Genomic DNA, 16,000 nt, shown 5'->3' on the forward strand with positions numbered 1-16,000 from the left:
TATTTCACATGATTTTGATTCTATGCCTCTGTTTATATAAGCAAGGATTGTATTACCTTTTTGGGCTGCTGCTGCACTTAAACTCAAGTTTAAGTGATCGTACACTAAGACTCCAAAGTGCATACCTCTCACAGATACTGTTTTTGAACCAAGTTTCACTTAATCTGTACTTGTACATTTGGTTTTTCTTGCCCTTGTGTAAAACCTTGCTTTTCTCCACTTTAAATTTTATTTTGTTGAATAAGGCCCATTGTTCAAGTCTGTCAAGATCTTTTTGGATCATGAACTTGTCTTCTGGGGTGTTGGCTATTCCTGCCAGCATAGTGTCATTTGCAAATCTGATGAGTTCCCCATCTATTCCCTCATCTAAGTCATTTATGAAGATATTAAAGAGTACTGGGCCTAAGAGAGAACCTTATGGTACCTGATTGCTTACTTCCCTCCATGTAGATGTAGTACCATTAAGGACTATTCATTGAGTATGGTTTATCAGTCAGTTACAAATCTGGTGGTGATGCTGTCTATCCCACATTTTTCTAGCTAACCAAAAAGGAAGTTATGGTCTACTTTGTCAAATGCCTTGCTGAAGTTTAAATATATTATGTCCACAGCATTTTGCTGGTCTACTAATACAAAGACAATACATTCTTTGTCAACGAATGAAATAAGATTGGTTTTGCATGATCTGTCTTTAACAAGCCCGTGCTGGCTACTAGTTATACCTTTGTTTCTAGATGTTCACAAATCTATTTTTTAATTATTTTTTCCAGTATCTTCCGAGATATTCATGTTAGGCTGATTGGTCTGTAGTTTCCTGGATCTGTTTTTTCCCCTTTTTTTGAAGATAGGAACAACATCAGCTTTTTTCCAATCCTCTGGTACATCCCCAGTGCTCCAAGATTTTTTAAAGATATAATAGTTCTGTATTTGTGTTCAGTTTGAAGGGGTCTATCATAATAACTAAATGTTTTTCAGGAAGCCAAAAATTATTGTCCAATCTTTTTTGCCTTGACTGAAAATGAATCAAATCACTATATCCATATTTAGTTATAAATATTTAGATTGCTTATCAAGTGAACATGAGACAACCCCCACCCCAATACAGTATATTATTTGGTGACCAATGGTAGTTCATATTTTCCCCAACTATATGGAGATGTATTATTCCCCATTCCTACTTCCCTTAAACTGACATGTGGATTTGGTGCTATGCATGTTCATTCAGGAAAAAAAATCCTATTCTTTAGGTGTGATTTCAGTGTGGTCACTGCATGTGTAACCTGGTATTCACATGGTTCCTGAAAACCTAGAAATGTGGATCATACACAATTTCTAATATGCCAAAAATATTTATTTATTTTATTTATTTATTTTGTCACAACATCATACAAAAAGATTATATAGTATATACACATATAAACATATATAGGAAGAAGAAAAGAAAAACAATAGGACAGGAACGGTAGGCACGTTTGTGCGCTTATGCACGCCCCTTATGGTCCTCTTAGGAATGGGGTGAGGTCAATAGTAGAAAGTTTTTGGTTAAAGCTTTTAGGAATATGAAAGTCAACTACAGAAGAAAGGCTTCAGGAAAGCTTTGGATGCGTATGAACACATCTATAATTTCAGCAATTGATTAAAGAAAGTGAAAGAAAGCTACTCATAGATAGCTTTGGAATTGTTGAACTTTTTTTATTAGAAATAACTCAGTATAAGATACAAGGGATCTTTTACTATTAGAATTATATTTAGCTATTTGGGAGTGCTTTCCCCATTGTTGATCACTATCCTTACCTTATTGGCTTAGTCACTGATTTTTCTTTATGAGAATGGGTGGCCAACCCTAATAGATTTACCTCTCTCAAGGGAAGAAAGTTAGCACCCACCCCCCTTAGTAGAATGAACTCTTTTAGGAAATATTACAATGCAGAATATTATATTTCCCTGGATGAGAAATTGAGAAAAATGCTCTATTCAGCCCCAAGTCCCTGCCCCCAGCAGATATTTTGGTGCCAGCTTATCTACAATACAAAAGACAGGGCCATTTTATCTACAAGACAAAAGACCTTCACCCTCAGGACATAATAGGATTAGCCTTCTACCGATCTAGCAGCAGAGCTTACCACATGGCATCTGGAGAGATTACATCACCCAGCACAGTTAACCAGACTTATCTCAGACAAACTTCTAGGATTTGCACATGACCCTTACAGCAACCATTAGAATACCAGCCTTTGCCACAGGAAGAGGAAGCTCAAGTTCAAAGCCCAAGAGACGGTATAAATAACACTCACTCTTCTCTCCATGTGTTCAATTGCACCAGGAGCATGTGCTTTAATGGTTCTGGTCCATTAAACCAGCTTTCCAAGCAGTCTCCATGTTTCCAGTATCTTTCTCCGCACTTGGAACTGAACCCAGATGGACATTTCTTCCAATACAAGGCTGTGTTTAAATGATGTCAGAATAAAGGAGAAAATACTATGTTAATCTGGTATAGCTAGTAATGAATTAAGACTGGGTCACTCATGAGTTGGGCATGAAATGAAATAAAATCAACAAAATATTGCAGACCAAAAAATTATCTCCAGGCTTTTTGTGTGTGTGTCAAAGGGACTAAATATGAGTGCAATTATGAAAATTTTCATAGTGCTATTAAGGCATAATAGTATATTGTGATTGTGCACTGAAAACAAAACTGAAGACTGTGTTATGTTTTCTGGTGGTCTCAGTGTCAATTATTGGATACTATTTAGGCCTACAGAATAATGTATCAGAAAAAATAGCTTGGGATAATATATATTTAGGGGTGCCATGAGAGCAGTATTCCAATATCTCAGGGGCTGCCACAAAGAAGAGGGAGTCAAGCTATTCTCCAAAGCACCTGTGGGCAGGACAAGAAGCAATGGGTGGAAACTAATCAAGGAGAGAAGCAACTTAGAACTAAGGAGAAATTTCCTGACAGTTGGAACAATTAATCCGTGGAACAACTTGCCTCCAGAAGTTGTGAATGCTCCAACACTGGAAGTTTTTAAGAAAAGATTAGATAACCGTTTGTCTGAAGTGGTGCAGGGTTTCCTGACTGAGCAGGGGGTTGGACTAGAAGGCCTCCAGGGTCTTCTAGCCCGACTCTGTTATTCTTATTTATTTATTTATTTATTTTTATTTATTTAATTTTGTCATAACAATATACACAAGCATCACACAAAAAGATTATATAATATATAAACATATATATGGGGAGAAACAAGGAAGTATAAGCAATATATATATATGAAAAGAACAATAGGAGAGGAACGGTAGGCACGTTTGTGCTCTTATTCTATTTCTGTATTTGCATTATTGCATTATTATGTGCTCAAAATCCAAGCACAAAGCATGATAGGAAAAACTGTCTGGATAAATAAATGTTCATAACAACAAAAATATCATGGATATTTCCTTTAAATGACAGTCAGTCAAAGCCACACAATCTTTTTTTTTTTTTTAAAAAAAGCTTGCTTTTGTGTAGGTGATAATCTTCCAAATGGGTCAGTCATTATATTGGAAGACAGAACAATATAATAGAATGGAATTATTCTGTGAGTGCAAACACAACAGAAAATCAGCAACCTTTGTAGTTTTTCTATTTCCACCAGGGAAATTATATTTCAGTTAATTTGAAAAATGGACCTAAAGCAAGTAATGACTCATTTTGAAATATTTGTATATAGTGGTGGTGGGATAAGAAAATAAGGGAACTCACATTTTTATCTATTTTTTTTTCATTCTTAGAGTTCATTGATTCAAATAGATATAATTTTAAGATTTGGATAATAGCACTGCAGTTTGATCAATTTTCACATTATTCAATAAAAATGAGACATTCTCTAAGTTTTGCCTTATATTAAGATAAAAGAAAATGATATTGGTATAGCTCCCACATGTTGGTATCTGCCCATCACACTTCTTCTGTATTTATATGCATAACCCTATATATTAACACATATATATTAACACATGTGCAAACATACAGGGACCTATCTCTCTACCTGTTTCCTGCTAATTAGAGAAAATGCAAATATCCTCAAGGCTGTGGATATTCTCACTCTCTTACGAATGGAATCAGCTGGTTGCATTATTGAATGAACAGGCAGAAAAGCACCCACCAGAAGTATTTTTTGTTAGTGTTCTGCTTAGAAATCAATACAAAATTGTCTGCAGACTTATCTTAGTGTTTTGAAACAATATTAAAATTGGTTATTACAGCCAAAAATTCTAAAGGACTTAAAGTTTCAGAAACTGAGATGTCTACATCATCATCAAATTCTTTCTTATTCCCTATCAATATTGAAATAACATTTTTGTTATATATGCACATTTATCATTTTTTCCCCAATATGACATTCCCAGATATGTGTAACTATAGATTCCATCATTCCAGGAGAAATATTGACCATGTTGGCTGGTGATGGGAATTAGAATTCAGTGTCTCTAGAGTGCATCAGTTTTGTGAATGCTATCTGAGATGTGAAGACAATCTTTAAATTGATAAATGTAAAAATCAATTGCTGTGCATTAACACTTGTATTTGCCCATGAAGTAGAACAAATGCCTAAGTCAGCATTGTTTGCTTCTGTTTGTTCTTTCTACTTAATCATATTGTGAAATGTTGATGAGCAGCAGTAAGGAAATGTACTGCAGAATAATACCGCTAAACAAAACAAGACAGAATATCTGTAAAGATCCATCAACTTTGGAAAGAAAAAAATGACGACATATTTTTCCCCCTTTGTCACAAGCATTAGAAAACTTTCCAGATTATAGCACCAGTGTCACCCTATTGAGGAAAATGTAGTTCAACACTCCACCAAATAATCCTGTCAGTAAAAATGGTGAAGAATGAAGCAAACGAAACAAAGGGGACTCTCTAGACCTTGCAGTGTAGAAAATACCCCTTTCTCAAAAGAGTTCTGGGCTAACTTATATAGTGATGAGATGTTGCACAGCGTTATCTGTACACAGGGCATTATTCCAGCTTTGAAGCAATGAAGGAGAACAGGAATTGGATATTGAGGTCACAGAGGGGAACAGCATGAAGTGCCATTTACCTGCTGGGAACAGGTATTGAGGATACCAGGGTTGGACTCGGAGGATTCTAAAGCAGTGATCTGAAACGACTGCATGTCACCTTAACCTGGCAGGCATAGTCAAAGAAAATGATGGAAAATTACGACCAAATAAATAGACACTGATATGCACATAAGGTCGACCCCATTTTTTTACTTAGTAGTAACAGGCTATTAATGGGACGCGGTGGCTCAGGGGCTAAGACGTTGAGCTTGTCGATCGAAAGGTCGGCAGCTCAGCAGTTTGAATCCTTAATGCTGCCGTGTAATGGGTGAGCTCCCGTTACTTGTCCCAGCTTCTGCCAACCTAGCAGTTTCGAAAGCACGTAAAAAATGCAAGTAGAAAAATAGGGACCACCTTTGGTGGGAAGGTAACAGCGTTCCATGAGCCTTTGGCATAGAGCCATGCCAGCCACATGACCACAGAGATGTCTTCGGACAGCGCTGGCTCTTCGGCTTTGAAACGGAGATGAGCACCACCCCCTAGAGTCGGCAACGACTAGCACGTATGTGCGAGGGGAACCTTTACCTTTACCTTTTAACAAGCTATTAGGTATTTGTGATTTGTTTGCTTATTAATTTCAGTGACTAGATCTTGCGTACATCAGGAAGAGATTGACAGCCAACTGACCTCTATATTAAGGGATGAGTTTTGTGCCATATCAATCGGATGCTAATTAAAGAGTCTTTGATGATTCTTGCTAATTTGGAAGTAGAATTTAAACCTCTTTAATGGTTTCAAGTGGAAGGGGCTAATAAATAAATAAATATGGCAGTCATAAACCTTGCTCTTTTGAATGTACTTTATTTAAAAACACCTGAAGCTCTGAGGAAACCTAGAGGGAATGTGAATAAACTCTGTCTATTTGAACAAGCTTTTCTTGTCCGGAAAAGTCTGATATTATTTAAATAAGCCCTTTACTGTTAGCTCTGTCTCCAGGCACTAGATCAGAGTGTGTGATGGCCCCTTTCTGTGATGTTTTTGGGTCTTTTGACTTGTTTGTTTTTTCCCCTCTGCTTTCTTATTTGATGATCTCTTTCCCCTGTTCTGACTTCTGCTTTTCATTGTTGGATTCTGTTAAATTGCTCACAGTCATAACAAATTAGACGGTTCTATCAAAATCTACAACTACAAAAAAAAACCACCCGTAAGATTAAAAAAAATACTGCAGAATATAGTCTAATATTATTTTATATTTTTGGGCTGCAATGAGATGTAATTACTTAGGAATAAGCAACAAAAGGCAAAAAGGATAAGTTGTTCATTTGATGCTGCTTTTTAAGAGTGATTGCTTTTATGTGGTTCATTAAACAGAGAAACCAGCAAATCCTATCTGCCCTGTCTGTAATAGTTGGAATATGTATTGCTCAGTACAAAATGGAAATCAATAAGTAGAGGAATTCTGTTATAAGGATCAATTAGAGCCGTGTTTCACTTTTTAATCATTTGTAAAACAGAGGACTGCTGTAGTATAGAAAGAGAAGGGGGCTGGGAACCACATCTGTCTCCCAAGGACATCCAACCAAATCTGCTTAGCTTCCTAATGCAAGCCTGAATAAGTTCTAATTAACTCACCCACAAGCCGTGACATTCTTTAATGTAACTAGGGAGTGCATAAATAGGTAGATAAAAATTCATTCCTACTTATACCAAAATATCAAACAAGCATACTTTCTAATCGTCCTCATTGGATAGCTAAACTATCAATATGTGGATATTCCTTTCTCTGTGTGTGCATGTGTGAAACAATTTTGGTGTCTGAAGCAAATATTGCCAATAAGTAGTACAATAATGAGAGATTTTTCAATACATGGTGTCTCTATAAGAGATAAGATCATATAAATCATTGTCAACAATTTCCTAAAATTAGATCCTGTATACAGTATAAAAATATTTTACAAAAACTTGGGAAAATCCTTTTAAAACAACTCTACTTCTTCAATAGGTATTCTGTAGATAATATCTTGATTAATACATGAATCAAGCACTTTGCTGTATTTGTTGAAAGTCAGTATTTCTTAAGATTTCAAGAAAACATTAAGAATCTGTTTCTGACTACCTGCTTGTCGAGAAAAGGAGAGACAAAAAACCTTGGTCTGAATTGTCTGAAAAAAATACTTTATACCAAATCAATAAACCCAAGAAAAAGATCTTGCTCTAAATTAATTTAATCAAAATTAATTAACAATTTTCAGCCCTGCGCTATTATAGAGTCAATTATCTCTGTTCACACAAAGAGCTAGAATAATATATTATGGCATGCTGTTAAAAAAGGAAAACAAATCAAGCTTGTCCAGCATTAATAAACAATATGATGGTGCATTTTCTTTTATTTCTTCTTTATTATGGCCTTTAAAGGACAAATTGGTTTTCATTGGATAAAGCTTAAATAACTTAATTCTTAAAATCTATTATCATTGCATAAGTTATAAGAAAATCACCTCCAGATTAAGAATTCATTCTGAAATCTATCGTGGTCTGAATCTAAATTTTTAATAGATCTTTTTGAAAAAAAAATAGTGATTGGAGAACATAGCAGGGATATGCTAGTGCAGGGGTCTCCAACCCTGGCAACTTTAAGACTTGTGGACTTCAACTCCCAGAGTTCCTCAGTCAGCAAAGCTGAAGAGTTGAAGTCCACAAGTCTTAAAGTTGCCAAGGTTGGAGACCCCTGTGCTACTGTATTTTTGTTATCCATAAGTCTCTTTATTTTAATTGTTTATAACCTTAGTTGAGCCTTAATCTGCTTTCCACACTTGTTTTTCATTAAGATGACATCTTGTTGTGAATTACTTTCTAATAGGTGTGGTTAGTTGAAAATGGATTAAGAAGTTGGAGTGAAGGTAAGGAAGATTTAGGAAATAGGGACTGGTTAAAGGGGAATAGAATAAACTGCTTTAGATGGTGGTGTTTGAGATTATGGTGTGAAGGAGACAGAAAAAATATCTGACCAGTGGCAGACTCTTCTTACACAGTATCATTAGAATTTGGAAGAGTCTGGGGCTAGGCTGAACTGATTCCTGAGTGTAAAATCTGTATCAAACCAAATCAAGTTGTGTAAATAGCATTGTACAGTGGAATTCTGGATAAAATAGTGGCATCAGCGCAGAAGATATTGGCGTAAACCAGAGCTAGAAGACAACTCAAGGTAGAGATCTGCTGAGGGCTGAATCTCTATTGAATTTAGGAAACAACATGTGGACATGATTGTGTGAAAGCTGAGAACGTGTTGATTGAATGTTTAATCTCAAAAAAGACAATTGATTCCATGTGCTATGAGGGAAAAAGTGTTCCAAATAGACTCATTGTAATGGAGGCTGGGAATTTCTATTATATTTTTTGAGACTATTACTTCAAATTAACATTAAGGGAACTCACTGAAGCATTATTCTTGCTTCCTTGCCAGCTACATAGGCCTTGACATGGGGGCACTATGGAAAGCAATACATTATTTTTTTCACAACCAGGACTACAATGACAGAACTTGGACTGAACTTAGAAGACACTGGTAATAGTGGTATTGGTAGTAGGTTTGTCCTTCAAAAGCATAGGATAAGATGGGAGCTAATGGTCCAGGCAAGAAAGGAAAGGGGTGTCCAATATTGGACTGATGGAAAAATTCTGATGATCGAGCTGCAACATGTGAGGTTGGTAAAAGGGCACCAATCATATATCATTTATACTTCTCAATCTCACTAAGTAGAAAAAACCAGAAAATCAACTCCACTGGAAGACTAGAACTACTTATATTTTGACTCCTTAGAATAACAGAACAGCAGACTCATATCTCCCTTCTGATATATTCCAGCAAATCAAGGATGTGTCTGTGTGGGCTGCTTCCAAATATGATCTCAAGGTTAAAAAAGGTTTTGTTCCCCTTTGTTTAGGTAATGTTTTTTCTATATTTTGTCAAGGTCATCTTCTTTACTCTGTAATATAGTATTGCTCTGTTCAATTGAATATGCTGTGAATGCCTGCTGGCATAATGCATATAGCTAACCTCTAGGTATTAGACAGGGTGACTTGAATATCTCCCATTTGTAGTGAGAGAATGAAAAGTGGAATGGAAACAGGGGTGGGGCTGCTGGGGTTTTGCAGGGGTTCGGAAGAACCCCTAGCTAAGATTCTGTGCAAATCCCACTCCTGGCTGGCCCCGCCCCACCCTGCCCACCCTGCCCAGCCTGCCCAGCTCCTCCCAGTAGTCTCCAAGTGGACCGTTTTCGATGCAGATAAGTGCAGGGTGCATACAGAGGCTCAGGGAGGGCAAAAAATGGGCCTACTGGAAGTTCAGAAAGGCCAGAAATGGGCCCATTTTTCTGCCCTCCCTGAGCCTCCAGAGGGCCTCCAGAGCCTGGGGAGACTGTTTTTGCCCTCCCAGAGGCTCAAGAAAAGCCTCCAGAGCCCGGGGAGGGCAAAAACAGCCCCCCCATGATGCAGGAGGTTGACTAGGTCATGCCCACCCTGGCTATGCCCACCCAGGAACCGGGCACAGAACCCCTTGCTAAAAGTTTTGAAGCCCACCCCTGAATGGAAGGGATTCTGGCTCCTTATTTCATAAAAAGAGAGTATGCTCACTAGATGTTATATGAAATCTTTTTGTCAGTTGGTAATGAGATGATACAAGTTTTGCGATAAGTGGTTTAAGGAAGATTGGGATGTAAACTACTTTGTTGGCTCCCAAATGCTGGTGATAAATATCTGAACTGCATTAGGGGATAGGATCAGTTGAACCCCAGTTTTAATGGGCCAAGGGATATGTGACAAGAAGTATTAGATTTGCTGTTCAAGGGAAACTTTCAAGCACCTTAACTGCATAGTACAGTAAAGGAATCAAGATTCACATAGATGTTCTTTAATTAGCTTTAATGCCAATAATTAGGAGTTAGAGTGCAGAATTTTGAGAACTAAGATAAGAACCCTCCAGCCTGCCTTTATTAGATAGTTCATTAAAATAGGGATTCTTTGAAGCTTTTGAATCTCTTTTTTTCTCTTAATGTTTGCATATGGGACTACGTGTTGGCTTGTTAGATAAACCTATAATGGGATCTCCTATTTGCTGATTGTGTTTAGAGATACTGCCCTTCCTCTCTGAGCACCAGCACAATATTTTGCAAGAAAGGAGACTGACCATCAAGCAGACTGACAATCTGTTGATCCCCACTTCTGGGAATAGCTTCAATCCTGGATCACTAGTGATTGTAATATCAAGTTGAGTTGCTGATGTAAATACCAGATCCATTTGTAAAAAGAACTTGTTTATCTGCCATGGTGGACAAGAGCACTGGTGGTATTCAGCTGGTTCTATCTGGTTTGGTCGAACCAGTAGTGGCGGCTGAGGGAAGCTCCGTCATCATGTCCCATTTTTGATGCTCTGCGCATGCATGGAAGGCTCTGCACATGTGCAAAGGTGGTATGTGCGAGTGAAGTGAGTGATCGCATGCTCACATTTGCGAACCAGTAGCGAAGGTAAGTGAATACCACCCCTGGACAAATGCATATGTTGTGTATTACTGAATCTACTTGGGCAAGGAAGACGTCACCCTGAGATCTGCTCTCTCAAGATTCAGAGCCTATTCAGCAGACTCAGTGCTGTGATTGAGAGCAGGTGATATGTCTAAAAGACATCTTACTTGAAACTAAGGGCCTGTTATTATAGGGTATGAATATCTGTTTGTTTGTTAGGCCAAAGGAGCAAAGAAGAGATCTTGCTAATGTATTGACCATTCTGATGCATGGTATGGTCACAAGTCACATTTTTCACTGCTGTTGTAACTTCAAATGGTCATTAAATGAATGTTGGTAAACCAAGGACTACATGTAGTTCTGATTTACCCGTGAAAACCTGAGTACATTCTAATAAAAATTATCCTCCAAGACATTCTGACAGAGAGTTCAAATGCCTCCCCACGGTGAATTAAATCTGCCTGTTTTATCTTTTAATGGTTCTATTAATGTTTGCATTTATTTTAGTTCATGTTTTGAACTTTTATTTTATTTTATTCTGTATCTCAACTTACTGACAGTCACCTTGAGTGCTTAGCTGAACTGACAGATGGGATAAAAATCAAATAGAGTGGAAAGAAGGGATTTCCCCACCTATCTTCTTTCAATTATTTCTTTTCCCATTAAATAACATTCGTTGTATTTTTATTTGCAAGCATTTGAATTTATTGTAAGCTGCTTTAATCCTAAAACCCAGGATATAAATAATTTTAATAACTAACTCACTAAATAATGAAATCTATTTATCTATTTACTATAGCATTACAAATTATGTGGCAAATTTATTGAAATTTCCTTTCCTGAAAGTACTTTTTTTTTTAAAAAAAAAAATCCATTTCAAAGTAATTTAGCAATTCTTACTTTTTAAAAATATTATTACTTTATGGAGACAAAAGAGGCATCCCCCCCCCCTTCCCTCCCCTGCTGCATGACTGTAATTTCTATGATCTGCTGGCTTCTCACAAAAGAGTTTCCTTGGAACTGAATTCTCAGAAGTGGGGAGGGAGTGAAAAGATTGCAAAAGATAGGAGAGTAACTATAGGAGAAGAGCAGTCTGAGCTTGGATGTGGAGTCAACAGATGACTCAGTCTGGAATTTTTATATGTCCACAAATGCTCTAAGTTTAGGCCTCTCTTGAACTCCATTAACTCTTATCTTGCACCAATTTAGTGCTGACTGTTAGTTGACCAGTTTCTTGTGTGTAGGCTTGAGCAATAAATCTTCTGAACTGGAAGCAGGGGTGAAATTCAGCAGGTTCTGACAAGTTCTGGAGAATCGGTAGCAGAAATTTTGAGCAGTTCAGAGAACCGGTAGCAGAAATTTTGAGTAGTTTGGAGAACTGGCAAATGCCACCTCTGGCTGGCCCCAGAGTGGGGTGGGAATGGAGATTTTGCAATATCCTTCCCCCAGGAGTGGGGAGGAAATGGGGATTTTGCAGTATCCTTCCCCTAAAGTGGGGAGGGAATGGAGATTTTGCAATATTCTTCCCCGAGGAGTGGGGAGGGAACGGAGATTTTGCAGTATCCTTCCCTTGCCACATCCACCAAGCCATGCCCACCAAGCCACGGCCACAGAACCAGTAGTAAAAAAAATTGGATTTCACCACTGACTGGAAGGTACCTATGATCCTGATTCTTCATGTCTGACATTAACTTACTCACTCTACTTAGCCATCTCATAATTAAAATATATGACACGCCACCAAGAAAAACACCATTAAAATATTCTTTTCCTTTTAAAATTTCAAACCTATATTCTTTTCTGTCAAATAGTACAAGTCGCATAGAATATCTCATCACAGCCCTAGCAATAAATCTTAAGAAAGCTATTTTCATTATTGTAGTTATTCTAGTTTTTTCAACAATTGCACAGACAGGTAATTGGGTCTTGTCCTACACAGATGACTGATGCAAGAAGGTGTGACTTGAAGGGAGGAGGCAATATTTGTTCAAAGCACCTTGAGTACACGTATGTTTATATGCAGAAAGGGAAAGGGGTGCAAAGTAGAGCTCTTCATGCAGATGTTCCAAATTGAATAACTGTTGTTGTTGTTAGCTGCGAAGTCATGTCCGATCCATTGCAACCCCAAGGACAACTTTCCTCCAGGCCTTACTATCCTCTACCATCCTCTGGAAGTTGTGGTCCACCAGCAGCCTGGGGAGCTGGCAGCAGAGTCGGACAGTGAAGAGGCTGGGGAGGAACATGGGCCAGTCCTGGAGTCTGGGGAAAGCTCGGATGAGGGCTGTGTGTCGGAGGCATAGAAAGGGCCATCTAGAAGGTATGTGCTACCTCCAGAGCCTCCAGAGTCAGACCTCAGTGAGGCAGAGGAACAGGGGGAGCCTGTTCCCAGTGCGCACATGGGCAGAGCTGCCAGAAGGCAAGAACAGTTAAGACAAAAGGGACAACTCAGGAGTAGGGCTTGGAGATGATTGGCCCCTCCCATAAGACTTAAAAGAGGAGCAAAGGCATGTGGGCCTTTGCAGGAAGCAACATTGTTAATTCTGTGCAGTTTAAAGTTTGAAGCTATGTTTGATTCTGGACTCCATGTGGCTTTGTCAATTAGGTCTTTGGCAGCATGTCAAGGGAAATAAAGGTGAGTGATTATCAGCCTTATCCTGAAGGACTCTTTACAACTATTTGGGACTCATCTGTGAATGAACAGAATTCACAGCTGTTAAAATAAAACAGGTTTTTGGGACTACTTGTGTGTTTTACTGACTCAGGAAGCCTAGGTCAGAACATTGGAGTCCATTTAAACTCACGCCGACTCCTATAAATTAGATTACAAGATTCCTATATGGGCGAGCCCTAGACATGCAATAGAGAATATAAATATAGAACAGAAACAGGAAATGATTACATATAAAGAACTTTTGTATGCTGAAGGAGGTAGATTGCAATTAAAATCATTACAGGTATTAAATGAAGAAGGGAGGAATTATACTTGGTTTCAATATGGGCAAATAAGTGCTAGATGGAAAGAAGATCAAAAAATTGGTATAATGCAAAGGGAGGAAAATTTAATAAAGCAAATTAGAAATCAGACCCAGGAGCATATAAAGAGATTGTATAATGTGTTGCTTGAAATAGATTTGGAAAAGGATTTGGTAAAGGATTGTATGATAAAATGGGCACAGAATATTCAGGAACCAATAATGTTGGAAACATGGGAGAAAATCTGGGTTAGAAATGTTAAGTTTACACAAGCACAGAATTTAAGGAAAATTTTTATAAGATGTTTTATAGATGGCATTTAGATCCCAAAAATTATCATGTATGTATCCTAATATCCAAGCGAAATGTTGGAGGTGTGATTGTGATGATGCTACATATTTTCATATTTGGTGAGCTTGCAAGAAAATTAAGGTCTTTTGGATAAGAATTTGGTGGATTATTCAAAATGTACTGAAGAAGAAGATAAAGTTCCTGCCACAATTTTTCCTTTTGGGAATTATAATGGATTGTACAGGGATTGAGACTAAATTGATTTTGAACTTAATAACAGCAGCAAGACTGTTGATTGGACAATACTGGAAGAAGAAGAGATACCTACAATAGAAGAATGGATATTGAAAGTTATTAATTTGGCTGAGATGGCTAAAATCTCAGCGTTTTAAAAGACAATACGCAGGAAAGATATTTAATTGAATGGAAAAAATGGATTGATTATCTACAAAATAGATATCAGATTAAGAAATATCAGATTGCCTTTGAATAATTAGAAAGTTATTTTATGTAATGGGGAGGGGGTTGGGAGACGAAAAGCTTTGGATGTGGTTATTTGGATTGGAAGGGAAAATTTTATTCTATGTTTGGTTTATGTATAACTTTACCTTGTGATTGACCGGGAAGCCGGGGTGGGGAGGAGGGGTGTTTTGTTTTTTTTTTGGGAGGGAGGGGGAAAAAAGGGGGAAAAATGTTTTTGTTTTTTTAAAACTCTTTCAATAAAAAAAAAAAAAACTCACGCCGACTGCTTCATTGACTCCATCCAGCCACCTAATTCTCTGTCATTCCCTTCTTCTTTTGCCCTCAATCTTTCCCAGCTCTTCTCCAGTGAGTCCTTCCTTCTCATTAGGTGGCCAAAGTATTTGAGTTTCATCTTCAGGATTTCGCCTTCTAAAGAGCAGTAAAGGTTGATCTCCTCTAGGACTAATCGGTTTGATTGCTTTGCAGTCTAAGGGACTCACAGGAGTCTTCTCCAGGATCATAGTTCAAAGACCTCAATTCTTTGGTGCTCAGCCTTTTTTATGGTCCAATTGTCACAGTGATACATTGCAACTGGGAAAACCGTAGCTTTGACTATATGCACTTGTGTTGGCAAGGTGATATCTCTGCTTTTTAGCATGCTGTCTAGATTTGCCATAGCTTTCCTCCCCAGGAGCAGGCATCTTTTAATTTCTTGGTTGCAGTCCCCATCTGCAGTGATCTTGGAGCCCAGGAAAATACTGGATGGCTAAAGTGGAAGAGGAAAGCCAGTAATTATCATCATTAATTAAGTAATTATATGACCTTAAACATATACCCATAGGTCAGCACTCACATCATTACCAAATTAAAAGGCTATGGGGACTGATGGAATACCCACTGAAATAGGATAAGCAACAGAAGAAATGACAGAAAAAGAATCAGTCAAAATTCTAATCAAGTTACTTCAGCAAATCTGGAGAACAATATAGTAGCCACCTGATTGGAAGAAGGCACTCTACAGTACATTTCAATACACAAAACGAGGAGACTTAACAGAGTCTGCAAACTATCATACAATATCTTTAATTTCACTTGGTAGCAAAATAATGCTTAGGATCATCCAATGAAGATTAGAGCCCTATATAGAAAAAGAGATGGCAGATGTTCAAGACGGCTTTAGAAAAAGCCAATGAACATGAAACATTATTGCAGATGCATGCTGGTTAATTGAGAAAGCCAAAGAATGCAAAAAACAATCAGCATATGCCTCATGGATTATAAACAAGCTTTTGTTGATCATGTCAAGCTGTGGAAAGTTCTTAGAAAAAAAATAAGAATTCCAGAACATCTCATCATCCTTATGAGAAACTTAAAAAGGAAACCAAATGTGGGCAGAACTTGGAGAAATAGGGCATAGCAAGGCTGCATAGTCTTTCTTATTTATTCAACCTATATGTTGAATATTAAGGAAAAAGTGATTGAAAAAAAAAGAGTAGATTTTTAAAATTGGAGGAAGAAACTGTAATAACCTGTAGTGTGCTTGATGAAACTACTCTGATAGCTGTAAATATAAAGGTTCTGCAAGCCCAGTACTAAAAATCAAAGTGCACAGTGAAAAAGATGAACTAAAATTAAATATAAAGACCAAACCAATGGCAAAAGTAGAACAAACAGCCTTAAAACTGACAATGAAGATATTGAAGTG

Source organism: Ahaetulla prasina, chromosome 5 (genome assembly GCF_028640845.1).
Source record: "Ahaetulla prasina isolate Xishuangbanna chromosome 5, ASM2864084v1, whole genome shotgun sequence".
NCBI classification, from domain to species: Eukaryota; Metazoa; Chordata; class Lepidosauria; order Squamata; family Colubridae; genus Ahaetulla; species Ahaetulla prasina.